This window comes from Phascolarctos cinereus, unplaced genomic scaffold (genome assembly GCF_003287225.1).
Source record: "Phascolarctos cinereus isolate Bilbo 61053 unplaced genomic scaffold, phaCin_HiC Scaffold_726;HRSCAF=1367, whole genome shotgun sequence".
Lineage (NCBI taxonomy): Eukaryota > Metazoa > Chordata > Mammalia > Diprotodontia > Phascolarctidae > Phascolarctos > Phascolarctos cinereus.
In genome coordinates, this window is record NW_027556098.1 from 351,149,276 (window position 1) to 351,161,935 (window position 12,660).

Consider the following 12,660-nt stretch of genomic DNA (forward strand, 5'->3'; position numbering starts at 1 on the left):
GATAAGGATATAAATACCAAAGGTCAAAGAATATGAACAGCCAGTTTTCAGAAGAAATAAAACCTACCTATAGTTATATGGGAAAAAAAATACTACAAATCACTATTGATTAGAGAAGCTCAAATTAAAACAACTCTAAGATCCCACCTCATACATATCAGATTGGATAATATGAAAGAAAAGGAAAATCACAAATATTGAAATGAATGTGAAAAATAGGGAACTAATATACTGTTGTTGGAGTTGTGACTAGATGCAACTATTGTGGAAAGTAATTTGGAATTATTCCCAAAGAGCTATAAATTTTGCATACTCTATAACTCAGCAATAAGACTACTAGGTCTGTAGCCCAAAAAAGATTTAAAAAAGGGAAAGGGCTTATATGTACAAAAGTATTTACAGCAGCTTTTTTGTGGTGGCAAAGAATTGGAAATTGAGAGGATGCCCATCTATTGGGGAATGGCCGAACAAGTTGTGGTATATGATTGTGATGGAATAGGATTGTGCTATAAAAAAAAAATAGACAGCAGGATGCTTTCAGTAAAACCTGGAAAGACTTTAAATAATTGATGCAAACTGACATGAGCAGAACCAAGAAAACATTGCACACAGCAATAGCAATATTTTATAATGATCAACTGTTAATTTCTTAGATATTCTCAGTGATTCAATGATCCAAGATAATTCTGAAGGTAAAAAGTGCTAAACACCTCCAGAGAAAGAACTGATGGAGTCTGAAGGCAGACTGAAACATACATTTTTTTTTACTTTACTCTTCTTGGATTTTTTTCTTTGTTTTCTTTTGCAGCATGACTAACACATAAACGTTTTGCATGACCACACATGTATAATCTATATCAAACTTTTTGCCTTCTCAAGAAGTTGAGAAGGGAGTGAAATAGAACTCAAAATTTTAAAAAAAATGGTAAAATTGTTAGTTTACATGTAATTGATAAAAAAATAAAAGAAAAATCAAATAAGTATTGATTTGCATTTTATTGAATTACATTATATTAAATCATATTGAACAGAAATTCAATAGGTATGAAGGCTTTGTTAGCTATGTTAGTGGAGGAAGAAGCCACATTCATGTAATCATGAATCTTCTGAAGTATTCAAAAAGAAAGAGCATTGGTTTTAGAGTCAACAGAGGCTTAGCCTCTGAACTTGAGTGTCCTCCTCTATAAAATGGGGAAACCAATACCTTGCACCCTCACAGAATTATTGGGAGGATTGAATAAAACAATATGTAAAAAATGTTGTGCAAACTTTTATGTCTTACATAAATGTAGCTATGAATAATTTTTTCATTATTACCTACCTGTCACTGGAGGTCTGAATGTTCCCCAGTCAGGAATGACTGGAAGTTGAAGGAAGATTCCAAACAATCTAGGTGATATCACCTTTCATTAATGATAGGGAGTCAGGCAATCATATTACAGGCAGGAGCTAGATTAGATAGTTTCTGAGATCTCTTCCAGATATGAGATTCTCTGTTTCTATAGCTCATAGAATTCTCACGTGTATGAAATTAAATAACGTGTCACTTCTTCCTTCAGATCATTCTTCTCCTACCTTCCATTCATATGAACTACCATCAAGGTTCAATTCCTTACCCCTCTTTTTCTGGAAATTATAACATCCTCTTGTCTGGTAATTTTATCTGCTTCAAGTGTCTCCCCATTTCTAATCCATTCTATACAAAATGGCTGGCAAAATAATTTGCCTAACACATAGGGCTGACCATGCCATTTGCCTCTTTCAAGATATTAAATATTTCCCTAATGCTTGTAGGATAAAACACACAATCCTGAGCTTGGCATGTAAAGCCCATCATAGTCTGACTCCAGTTTACATTTCCAGACTAAATCGACATTAATTTTGCTTCTTTACCCTCTAACATCCAAACTGTCTTGCTGTTATCTAACCCAGCTTTCCATTTCCCAACACCATGCCTTTCCATAGATCATCCTCTATTCCCATACTGTACTCCCTTCTCAACTCTTAGAGTCCTTTGCATCTTTCAAAGTTGAACTCCTGTATGCTCTCACCACTTAAAGGAAACCTTTTCTGATCTCTCTTTTTATGGTTCTCTCTCTCCAGTCCTTTTATATGTACTTTTCTGTATCTCCCAAAGAGAATTTGAGTTCATTAAGAACAGGGAGTATTTTTCATCTCTGTCTTTGTATTTGCAAGCTTGTTATAGTGATTTTGGAAGTCAGAACAATGGATTTGAAGACAGAATTTCTGTAATCTACCCTCAGCTTTGCTAATTGCTAACTATGTAACCTTGGGTAAGTCTTTTAACAATCTTTGACTTCAATGTGTCCTTGTGTTAAATGAAAATGTTGGACTAAATAGTTCTAAGACACCTGGCTCTGAAAATATGAAATACAATAGATGCTTCATAAAAACTTGTTATATATACACTGCAAATGTGAATTATTATATGGTGTAGTGAAAGGAGCCCTAACCAAAATTGGTGTTCAAATAACCATGTGACCTTGTGCAAGTCACTTAAACTTTCCAAGCCTTAGTATCCTCATCTGTTAAAGGGGGCTAGTAATATTTGTATTGCTTCCATCCTAAATCTGTTGTAAGGATCAAATCACACAATTTATTTATGTAGAGTGCTTTATACTCTATGCACCATAACATCTAAATGTCATCTACTGACCAGCATGATGTCTTAGAGAATCCTTAATTTCTTTCGGAATTTAGCTCACATGTTGCTTCTTACAAGAAGCCTTTCTTAACTATCCCACCCCACCCCAGCTTCTTGCAGTGCTTCCTCCCTCCAATTATATTTATTTTGTACTTTTTGTGTGTGTGTGTGTGTATGTGTGTGTATGTGTGTGTATGCATGCATGCATGCACGCATGTATGTATGTATGTATGTATGTATATGTGTGTGTATATGTACAGGCTCTCTCACCTGATAGAATGTAAGCTCCTAGAAGAAAGGATTGTTTCTCTTTTGTCTTTCCATCTCCAGTGCCCACCACAGTTCCTGGAACACAGTGAACACTTAATCAGTCTTGTTGATTGATTGGTTGAATTGGCCAGTAACTGAAAAACCTTTACCTGTTCCCCACCTCTACAGGCAATCTGAATAGCTTTGCTGGTTAGCTCAAAAGAGTCATTGTAATTTTATGAAAGATGATACGTGAGTGGGGCTGGAGAAATTCCTCGATTTCCCAGCTGCCTCTGTAATCAACAACCTGCTTTCTCTGGGATGTAAAATATAAGTCCTGGCAACAGTAACTGGTGGCAAGAAATCCTAGTGCAGTGGGATTAGAAACAAAATCTGTAACACTATCAAAGGAATTGAAAATGGCTGAAGCCCTTAGAATCAATGGTTTTACATCTGCATTTCAGCTCTTAGGGAAGTTGCTTGGGATCGAGGAATGACAGCTCTCCCTATTCCCAGCTCTTACTTCAGTCAGGATAGTCCCTAACCTCGGTTACCTGTGCTCAGATATTACAATGTGAAGAGTTACCTGCAAGTCTTTAGGAGTAGCTGAGCCACTTCTGCCACTTCTATCTATTTCTGACGTCTATTTAAAAGTTTGATTGAGATAGATGATGAAATATTGCATAATGTTGCTCACCTGCTAAAGTCCCAAGAGTATGCTGGAAGAAGTAAAGAGGAATGGGGATCCAGGAGTAGAGATGGCAGCACTGAATTTATGTGCAACAATCACACTGGAGACTCTACCAGCAGGCTGGGAAAGGGGTAAAATTAGAGATTACTTGAAATGAGACCAAGCCAGTGGAGGGGGGGAGCAGAAAGAAAAAAAAAGCCCAAGAGAAAGGAAAAAATTTGTGTCTGGCTCAGCCTCAATCATCAGGGAGTGTGATGTTATACCCTTAGGAAGAACTAAACATCACCAAACATTGATTGTATAGCCCCTGGTGCCAACAGCCCATTATTGTATCTCTAGTGAGGGAAATAAGCAAAGCACCAAGGAATCTTCTAAGATGGCTCTGGTATTCAAAGGAATATAAATTTCCTGTCCCTGCTCCTGTCCTTTGGAAAAAGAAGACCTAGTGAAATCAGATCACTGCTTTCTAATATTTGAAAGATTAAAGGAAGAGGAACTTTGCTTTTCTGCTTAGCCCCATAGGAAATACATAGGAACAATGGCCAAAAGTTGCAGAGGGGCAGAATTTTGTTCAATGTAAAGAAAAACTTTCTTTCTTTCTTTCTTTCTTTCTTTCTTTCTTTCTTTCTTTCTTTCTTTCTTTCTTTCTTTCTTTCTTTCTTTCTTTCTTTCTTCTTTCTTTCTTTCTTTTTTCTTTCTTCCTTCCTTCCTTCCTTTCTTTCTTTCTTTTTCTTTTTTTTTCTCTCTTCCTTCCTTCCTTTTTTCCTCCTCCTCCTCCTCCTCCTCTTCCTCTTCTTCTGCTGCTGCTTCTAAAACGGTTGTTAGAATGGAACTATGGTGAATTTGATGGAAATAACGATTCCATTTTAGACTTTATGATAGAGAGAGAAAAGACAATGCTGATCTGTTACACAACCTAGAATTTAGGAGAGCAGATTTCAAAAGATTTTAAGATAGGATAGTTTGTCAGCCCAGGAGGAATGAAATTCTCTCAATAAAGTTCTGAAGATAGGAAGAAAAATAAAGAAGGAGAGTGATCATAGTTGTTTAAAGAAACTAAAATGGATGTACAAGGCATTTTACTGACCAACTTAGGTTGAAAAGAGAGGGAAAGACAGGCAAACATATGTACATAAGATAGAAACAAGGACAGGCAAGAAGGGATGATTGCCCAAATATGTTCACTGTCATAATAGTGTCAGGAGTACCAAAGCTCAAAATGAGCACTGATTGGAGAAGAAGGCTAAGAATGACAAAGTATTTTCTTTTAATTATTAGTAAAAAGACAAGTATCAAAGATAGCTCAAAGAATTGGATGGGGGTAATGATTGGATGGGGCAGCTGTTCCATTCTTGCAATTCTTATTTTTCCTTCTTGTTCTCAGCTAAAAACAATTATCTTTGGATTAGAAAGATTAAAACAAATAGTTAAAAAAGAGTTGATACTCAAATGAATCAAATAATACTCATATTAACTCCTTCTTGTGGATGTTCCCTCCACTGATGGAGACTGCAACCCATCAATGCCTGGCCATCCTATTGGGCCCCTTTGTCTGTCTCCCATACATTTTGTCTCAGAGGGTCTACCCAAATAGCTAGAAGGATTTTCCACTTCTGTTCTAGCACACTGAAGATTTCAGTACAGTAAATACTAGCTATCCCTTGTTCTTGCCACATAACCAGACCATTTTTTATCATACATATTTTAATGTCATCATTTTTATAGTTCTTTTCAAATCCTTACTTGTTATGTGTTATAACATGTTCATATATATCATGTACCTCTCCATTATATTTTGTTTGATATATCTATGAGACTAGACTGCTCAATGACCCTTAGTTATTTCAAAAAATAACACTCATTGGAATTATATATATATATATATATATATATATATATATATATTATTATTATAATATATATATATTATATATTATATATATATATATATATATATTATAATATTATATATTATATATATATATATATATATATATGTATATGTATGTATATATGTATATATATGTATATACACACACATCTATATATAATTTATTTTTATTTATTTATTTATATACTATAATATACTATAATAATAAATATAAATACTATATACTTATAGTATTTAAAGATGAACTTTTTCTCACTTCTGGGGGGAAAAAACTTTAGGGTCATCAAATAAGCTTTGCATTTTACTGAAATTGTTACACAACTTAAGTATAGAAATAGAACTTTGTTGCATTCAAGTCACCAATATTTAAAGGTTAAAAAAAATTCTTAGCAATTGGCATTACCCTAGAGTGAGATGGTATTCTTTGGAAAATAGTGGGATTTGGGGCAGCTATGTGGTGCAGTGGATAAGCTCTGACCTTGGATTCAGGAGCACCTAGGTTCAGGTCCTATCTCAGACACTTGGCACTAGCTGTGTGACCCTGGGCAAGTCACTTAACCCCAATTGCCTCACCAAAAAAAAAAAAATGTGGGATTCCTTTCAGTGACAGGATTTAAGAAAAAGTTAGATGCCTATTACTGACTGTAGTATAGGTGTTATTTAGGGTTAGAAAAGAGGTTCATAATGTTCCTTCAAATTCTGAAATACTATTACACACACCTTGATTCTTCTATACCGAATTTCTTCTCTTGATATCATTATTCTCCACACTCCTGAAAGCATGTGTGTGAATACAGTCCCTTCTGGCAGTTTCTTCCATCAGATTATACATCAGATTATTCAACCTCATGTCTAAAAAGGCAGCATTTTGTAATGAGAAAAGTACTTGACCTTGATTCAGGACATCTCGGTATATGTTTTGACTCTGACATTTGCTCATGTCATCCTAAATATTCAAGTTTCTTCATCTGGAGATAACAATACTTTACTTGTAATGCTTACAACATAGGGTTATTGTGATGAAAGTCTTTTATGAATCTTAATGCCTTACATCAATATTTGTTGGTGTCCTATGGGCCAATACTCCTAATCTTTTGCACTCCTTCCTGGAGTGCCCTTCTCCATCATTTATGCATATATAAAGTGTATCCATCCTTCAAGGAAAAAATTAATTCTCAGTTTTCAGGGAAATGTTACCTAAGTGACAGAATTGGAATTTGTACCAAGGTCCTCTGAATTCAAATCAAGCATTATTTTCACTGTATCATGATGACTTTGAGATCAAGGAACAACACCATGATTTTAACCCAATACTTTAGCATCTTGGATTCTATTCCAGTCCTAATTTCATTACATAAACCTTCTTCCCAGGACCTTCTTCATGGATGCTTTCTTCTTCACCTGCCCTAGTTCCTTGAATAACTCACTGTTGTGATATCATATTGGTCAAATGCAAAAGGAAATACTTTCCCCAGTAGATATTAACAAACAGTTCTGAAAAGAAAAGTTGAAAAAAAATTGACAATAATATAAAAGATTGCTTCAGTCACAAATAACAAGCAACGTGAAAATTGAAACTATTCAAATTTCACTATACCTGTTTCAATTTGACAGCAATGATAAATGATGGAGATAGTCACTTTGGAGGGCTGAAAGATATGCTCACTAATGTGGCATTGAGAGAGTTTTCAATTGGTCCAACCTTTTTGAGTAGCAATTTGAAATCGTGATAAGCATGACCAAAATGTCCATACCCTCTGACCCAGAGTTCCTACTGCTAGGCATAGAATTCAGTATTGAAGAACAAAAATATCCATTGTAGCACTTATTTAGGTAGGAGAGAACTGGAAATAAAGTAAATGAAATGCCTAAGAAAACTGCTGTTCAAGAATATAAAGGAAAATAATTGTAAGAACGTATGTGAAGAATTCAGGGAATACAGGGATACTTCCCATACCCTTCATATTAAACAATAATAGCCATAGATACTGACTTAATTTACATAAAGTCATTTCTTGCTTGGGATTAATTTCTTAGGAAAACAAGATAATAAGCTATGTGCAAATATGTTCTCAACATCAGCCTACCCAGCTGTCTAGTCTCCTTCCTTCCCTCTCATCCTCTGGGAATTCTAGCTGGTCTGACTGCCCTCTTGGGCAACAGCGAGGTAGATTATCTAGGAGAGACAAATCCTTACAGCTGTAGGGATCTTGGCAGACCTTGTCATCTCCTTGGAGTTCAGTGGTGGGTTCCAGGTGAATGGCTAGAACTCTGCGTATTGCAAAACCTGAGTGAGTAAGGGGCGTGGAAACTGAAGGACTTGTGAAATGGGAGAGATGTTGGAAAGTGATTGGAAAGGAAATCATTTGGATTTTGTATAACATCTGAAAAAAAAATGTAGTTGAATGTAGGATCTAGAGTTGTAAGGAACCCTAGAGATAGTCTAGTCAGACTCTTATTTTAGAGATAAGTAAGTGAGATTTAGAGAGAGATGAGAACTTACCTAAGGCAAGGTCTCAGGGGTTACAAGGAGGTGAGCCAGGATTTAAACTCAGGTCATCTCACATGAAAATAAAATTGTTTTTACATTACTTTATCCTTCTGCTATTCCTTTTCTTCCTGTTCCTCCTCCTCCTCCTCCCCTACTCCAGATTCTTCAAGGCCCAGCTCCAGCTCCAGTTATACTACTTCCATGAAGAAAGCCTACTAAGACTGCACTTGCTTTTACTTATTTTCTTCTCTTCTTAACTACAAAAGCCAATATTCAAATGCAATTATGCACATACCTCTTTCACATGTTTATGCCTCAATTCCCAATTAAAATGTAAGCATCTTGACTTCTTTATATCTCAGAGAGGGCTTTACACAGTACTCATCATATAACAGATGCTAAACAGACATAAGCTGATGAATTGGTTTATTCTTTCCTCTTTCCTTTCCACTTGGAACTCCTTTATGTTCTTCTGTAAAAGATGTGTGTCTTTATAACTGAGCTCTACATATCTTTTGTTTCTATAGCCTTCTCTTTTTTTCTGTTTTTATTTGCTTTTCCCTTCTTTGATGAGAATAAGTGGATTCATAAAAGTAATAGCTAGCATGTATAGTGTTTAAGATTTGCAAAGGGCTTTATGTGCATTAGTTCATTTGATCCTCACAACAATAACTCTGAGAGGTAGGTGCTATTATTATCTATGTTTTATAGAACAGTGAACTGAGGCAGAAAAATGACTAAATGACTTGCAAGTGTCTAAGGCTGGGTTTGAATTCAGATCTTCCTAACTTGTTCTATTTACTATACCACCTAAATGCATGTTAATATCTCTAAGGATGATCTGACTCTAAATCTATTAGACAACAGAAGACAGTAAAAAGATTTTAAATCAGAGGACATGGGTTTGAAATCCAACAATGCTACTCATGATCTAGGGTAAGTCACTTAACCCCTCTGTGGTTCTTCTACAGTTAGAGCAGATGGCCTCCAAGTTCCCTTTTGGCTCTAAGTCTATGAATTTGTACGTTGTTTTTAATCAGCTGATACTGAAGAAGAGCGTTGGACCTGGAATCAGGGGATATGCATGTTAGTATTAGCTCTGCACCTAACTAGCTGTGAGATTTGGGGCAATCAGCTCATCTGAGACTCTTAGATATTACTTGTAATTAATCAATTAGTGTTGGAGAACTGTTCCACATGATGAAGGAGGAAGAAGTGGCACAATGTCTACAAAACACGTGGTCCTTGATCTCATGGAGGTTATGGCATAGTAAGGAGATTTAAAATATTCGCAGGTAATTATAACATAATACAATGCAATGAGTGTATTAGAGATGAGTTGACATTTCAGATGAGCCCTGTAGACATAGACAAAGACACAATCAAATGCAGGGAATGGGGAATTCATAGATTATGCTCAATGGACACCAATTCTCCCAGTTTCATAAAGTGGAGAAGGCACAGAAGACAGTTGCATGATCAAAGGATGGAATGTAGCATTGTATCTGATTGTAGAGGATTTTTAATTTCTTGTAAATAAGTTAGAATGTTTTTCTGAATGCAATATTTACTTGTCATGGCTCTGAGGCTCAGTAATTACAACCTGGATGTTTTCTTTATAAGGTCAACTCAAATGCACAATTTCTGGTGAAACAGATTGTGGCATCATAGAGGACTAGCCTCAGGATCAGATGGACATGTGCTCAAGTCCTGAAAGAGACCCATACTGGCTGTGTGAGCATAAGCAGCATATTTCACTTCTCATTGCTAGAGGCAACACTTGAAGTTATGATACAATTGCCAACCAGCATTGTTGAAAGGAGTTTTCAAGGCTAGAATCCCCTGGACTAGATGAAATCATGGGTCTGAACCAAAAGGGAGCCACTGAAGAATCTGAGTGGCACTAAGAAAGGTTTGTACACAGATTTGTGTAGAAAAACAATTGTGATTACAGTATAAAGAACAGAATTGAAGCAGGAAAGATGAGGGAAACAAAAAAGATCTGTCAGGACACTATAACATTAGCCCAGGCAGGTGACAATGAAGAACCATAGCATGTTGGTGGAAGTTAGAATAAAGCAAAGGAAAGGTATGAGACATGTTGAAGAGTTTAACTGGTTCAATGTTAAAGATGAAGGAGACAAAAGATTCAAAGCTTCTTCTAAGATTCTGAATGAGACATTGGGTGAATAGCAATGCCCCTGGAAGAAAATAATTTTTGTTTTCAATATTGTTATTTTTGTTGTTATTATTCAAGACAAGCAGGCATAGTAAGACGAAGAAAAAATGAACTCAGTTGTGAACATGTTAAGTTTTACCTGCTAGTGGGTCATCATGGTAAAAATATCTGTTCAGTATTTTGAGATAGGGATCCTGAGAGTAGAAGTCAGAGATTGGTGTTTATAGATATGGAGTTATGGGAAGAAACACAGTACCTGAAATTGCACAACTTAAGGAAATTACTAAGCAAGGGAAGGTGGAATAGTAAGACATGAAGACTAAGACTGATCTTGGGGGAACACCAACATCCAGTGGTCAGGAAGAGGATGAGAAACTAGGAGACAAAGAAGGAAGAGGCAGAGAATCAGGAGAGTTTGGTATCTCTGAAACCTAGGGAAGAGGCATTATCTAACAGGAGAGGGTGGTCAGTAGTCTCAAATGCTAGACAGGTTTCAAAGGATATGAACTGAAAAAAAAAAAGGGGGCACTAACTATGGTGATTAGGAGATTACTATAGGGTTTTGAGAAATCTTCCTGATTTTGGGGTACAATGATTAGAATGCTGGAATTGGAGTCAGAAAGACCAAATGCAGCCTCAGACACTTGCTGGCTCTGTGACTCTGAGTCACTCAACCTCTCACAACCTCAGCTGTTTATTATTTATAATAAATATAAGCTTTTGTTTATAATAACATAAATTGTTATATTATTACATTATATTATACATTATTATATTATTGTATCATATTTTAATGTATTACATAAAACTATTATAGTCTCAGTTTATTATTCATAAAATAAAGTTAATAATGGTACCTACCTTACAGAGTTGTTTTGAGGATCAAATGAGATACACTGAAAAGCACTTTGCAAAATGTAAGAAGCTATATAAATTTAGCTATTATTAATTGTGAACCTAGGTTCTTAAGGTGAGAAGGAACGATCACTATTTTAGTCAAAGAGGAAGCTAATAGCAGCAAAAAGGATTATTGAGCACCACTTGGGGGGTGCCAGTTCAGGTTATACACCATGAAAATGTATTACCTATTGGTAAGCTCTTTTAGTTAGATATTGGAGATCGCATATTGAAATCCTCCCATGCTCGCCAAGTGTGTGAGAAAATCTAATGTGGGTCATTTTCTGCTCTTGGTTCTGGGTGTTTGGAGAAGACAGACCTAAAAAAAGACACTCTGGATTTGGAGTTAAAAGGCCTGGGTTTGAATCCTAGCTATCTGCATAACCTTGGACAAATTGTTTAACCTATCTGGGCCTCAGTTATTGATCTAGTAGAGCTGGCAGAGTGTGGCATTTGGAAGGAGAAGGTTCTGAGTTCAAATTCCTCCTCTGACACAGTTACATGGCCCTGGGCAAATCACCTAACCTCTCTCAGCCCCAATTCCTCATATGTGAAATGGGAGGATAGTAGCAGCAACCTTACATAGTTGTCTTAAGGCTCAAATAAAATAAAACAAAATAATTATTTTAAATCTTTTAATAGTATTTTATTTTTTCCAATCACACATAAAGATAGTTTTCAACATTTACTTTTGATGAGATTTTGAGTTCCAATTTTTTTTCTCCCTCCCTCTTCCTTCTCCACTCCCCAAGACATCAAGCAATCTGACATGGGTTATACATGTGCAAATGATTTAAAACTTTAAATGATATGTAAATGTTAATAGCAGGAATGTTGTTATTCAGTCCTTCAGTTGTGTTCCCATTATGGGGTTTTCTTGGCAAAGATACTGAAGCAGTTTGTCATTTCCTTCTCCAGTGGATTAAGGTAAACAGAAGTTAAGAGACTTGCCGAGGGTCACACAGCTAGTAATCCACTAAAGCTGGATTTGGACTCAAATCTTCCTGACTCCAGGCCTAGCACTCTATCCACTGAGCCATCTAGCTACTCTAGTAGGAGTAACAGGGTTAGGAAAATGAAGAAGATTGACTAGATGATACATAAGTCCTTTCAGTTCAATTCAACTCAATAAATAAGTACTTTAAAGAAATGAAACCATGCTTGCCCTCAAGGATCTTATATTCTACCTGAGGAAAATTAAAAGAGCATAGATAAATATATACAAAAATATACACAGTAAATTTGAATGGTGACAGCAAGAGGAAATCAGAAGAGATCTGAAGGATCCCTGAGCTATGATTTGAAGGAAGATAAAGAATGAGAACAAAGGGCATTCTGGCCTAGGGCACAGTCATTGCAAAGGCTCAGAAATGAGAGACAAAATGTCTTGTATAGGAAAACAAAACAAAACAAAAAATGGCCAGTTTGGCGAGGACATAGACATCCTGACGTAGAGTATGCAAGATCAGTCTGGAAATATAGAGCGGAGCCAGACTGTGAATTGCTTTCAATGACCAAGGAGTTTGTATTTTATGCTAGAGACAATAAAGTCCCTGAAACTTCCTGAGCGAGGAAAGTAACAGTCAAATCTGAGGAA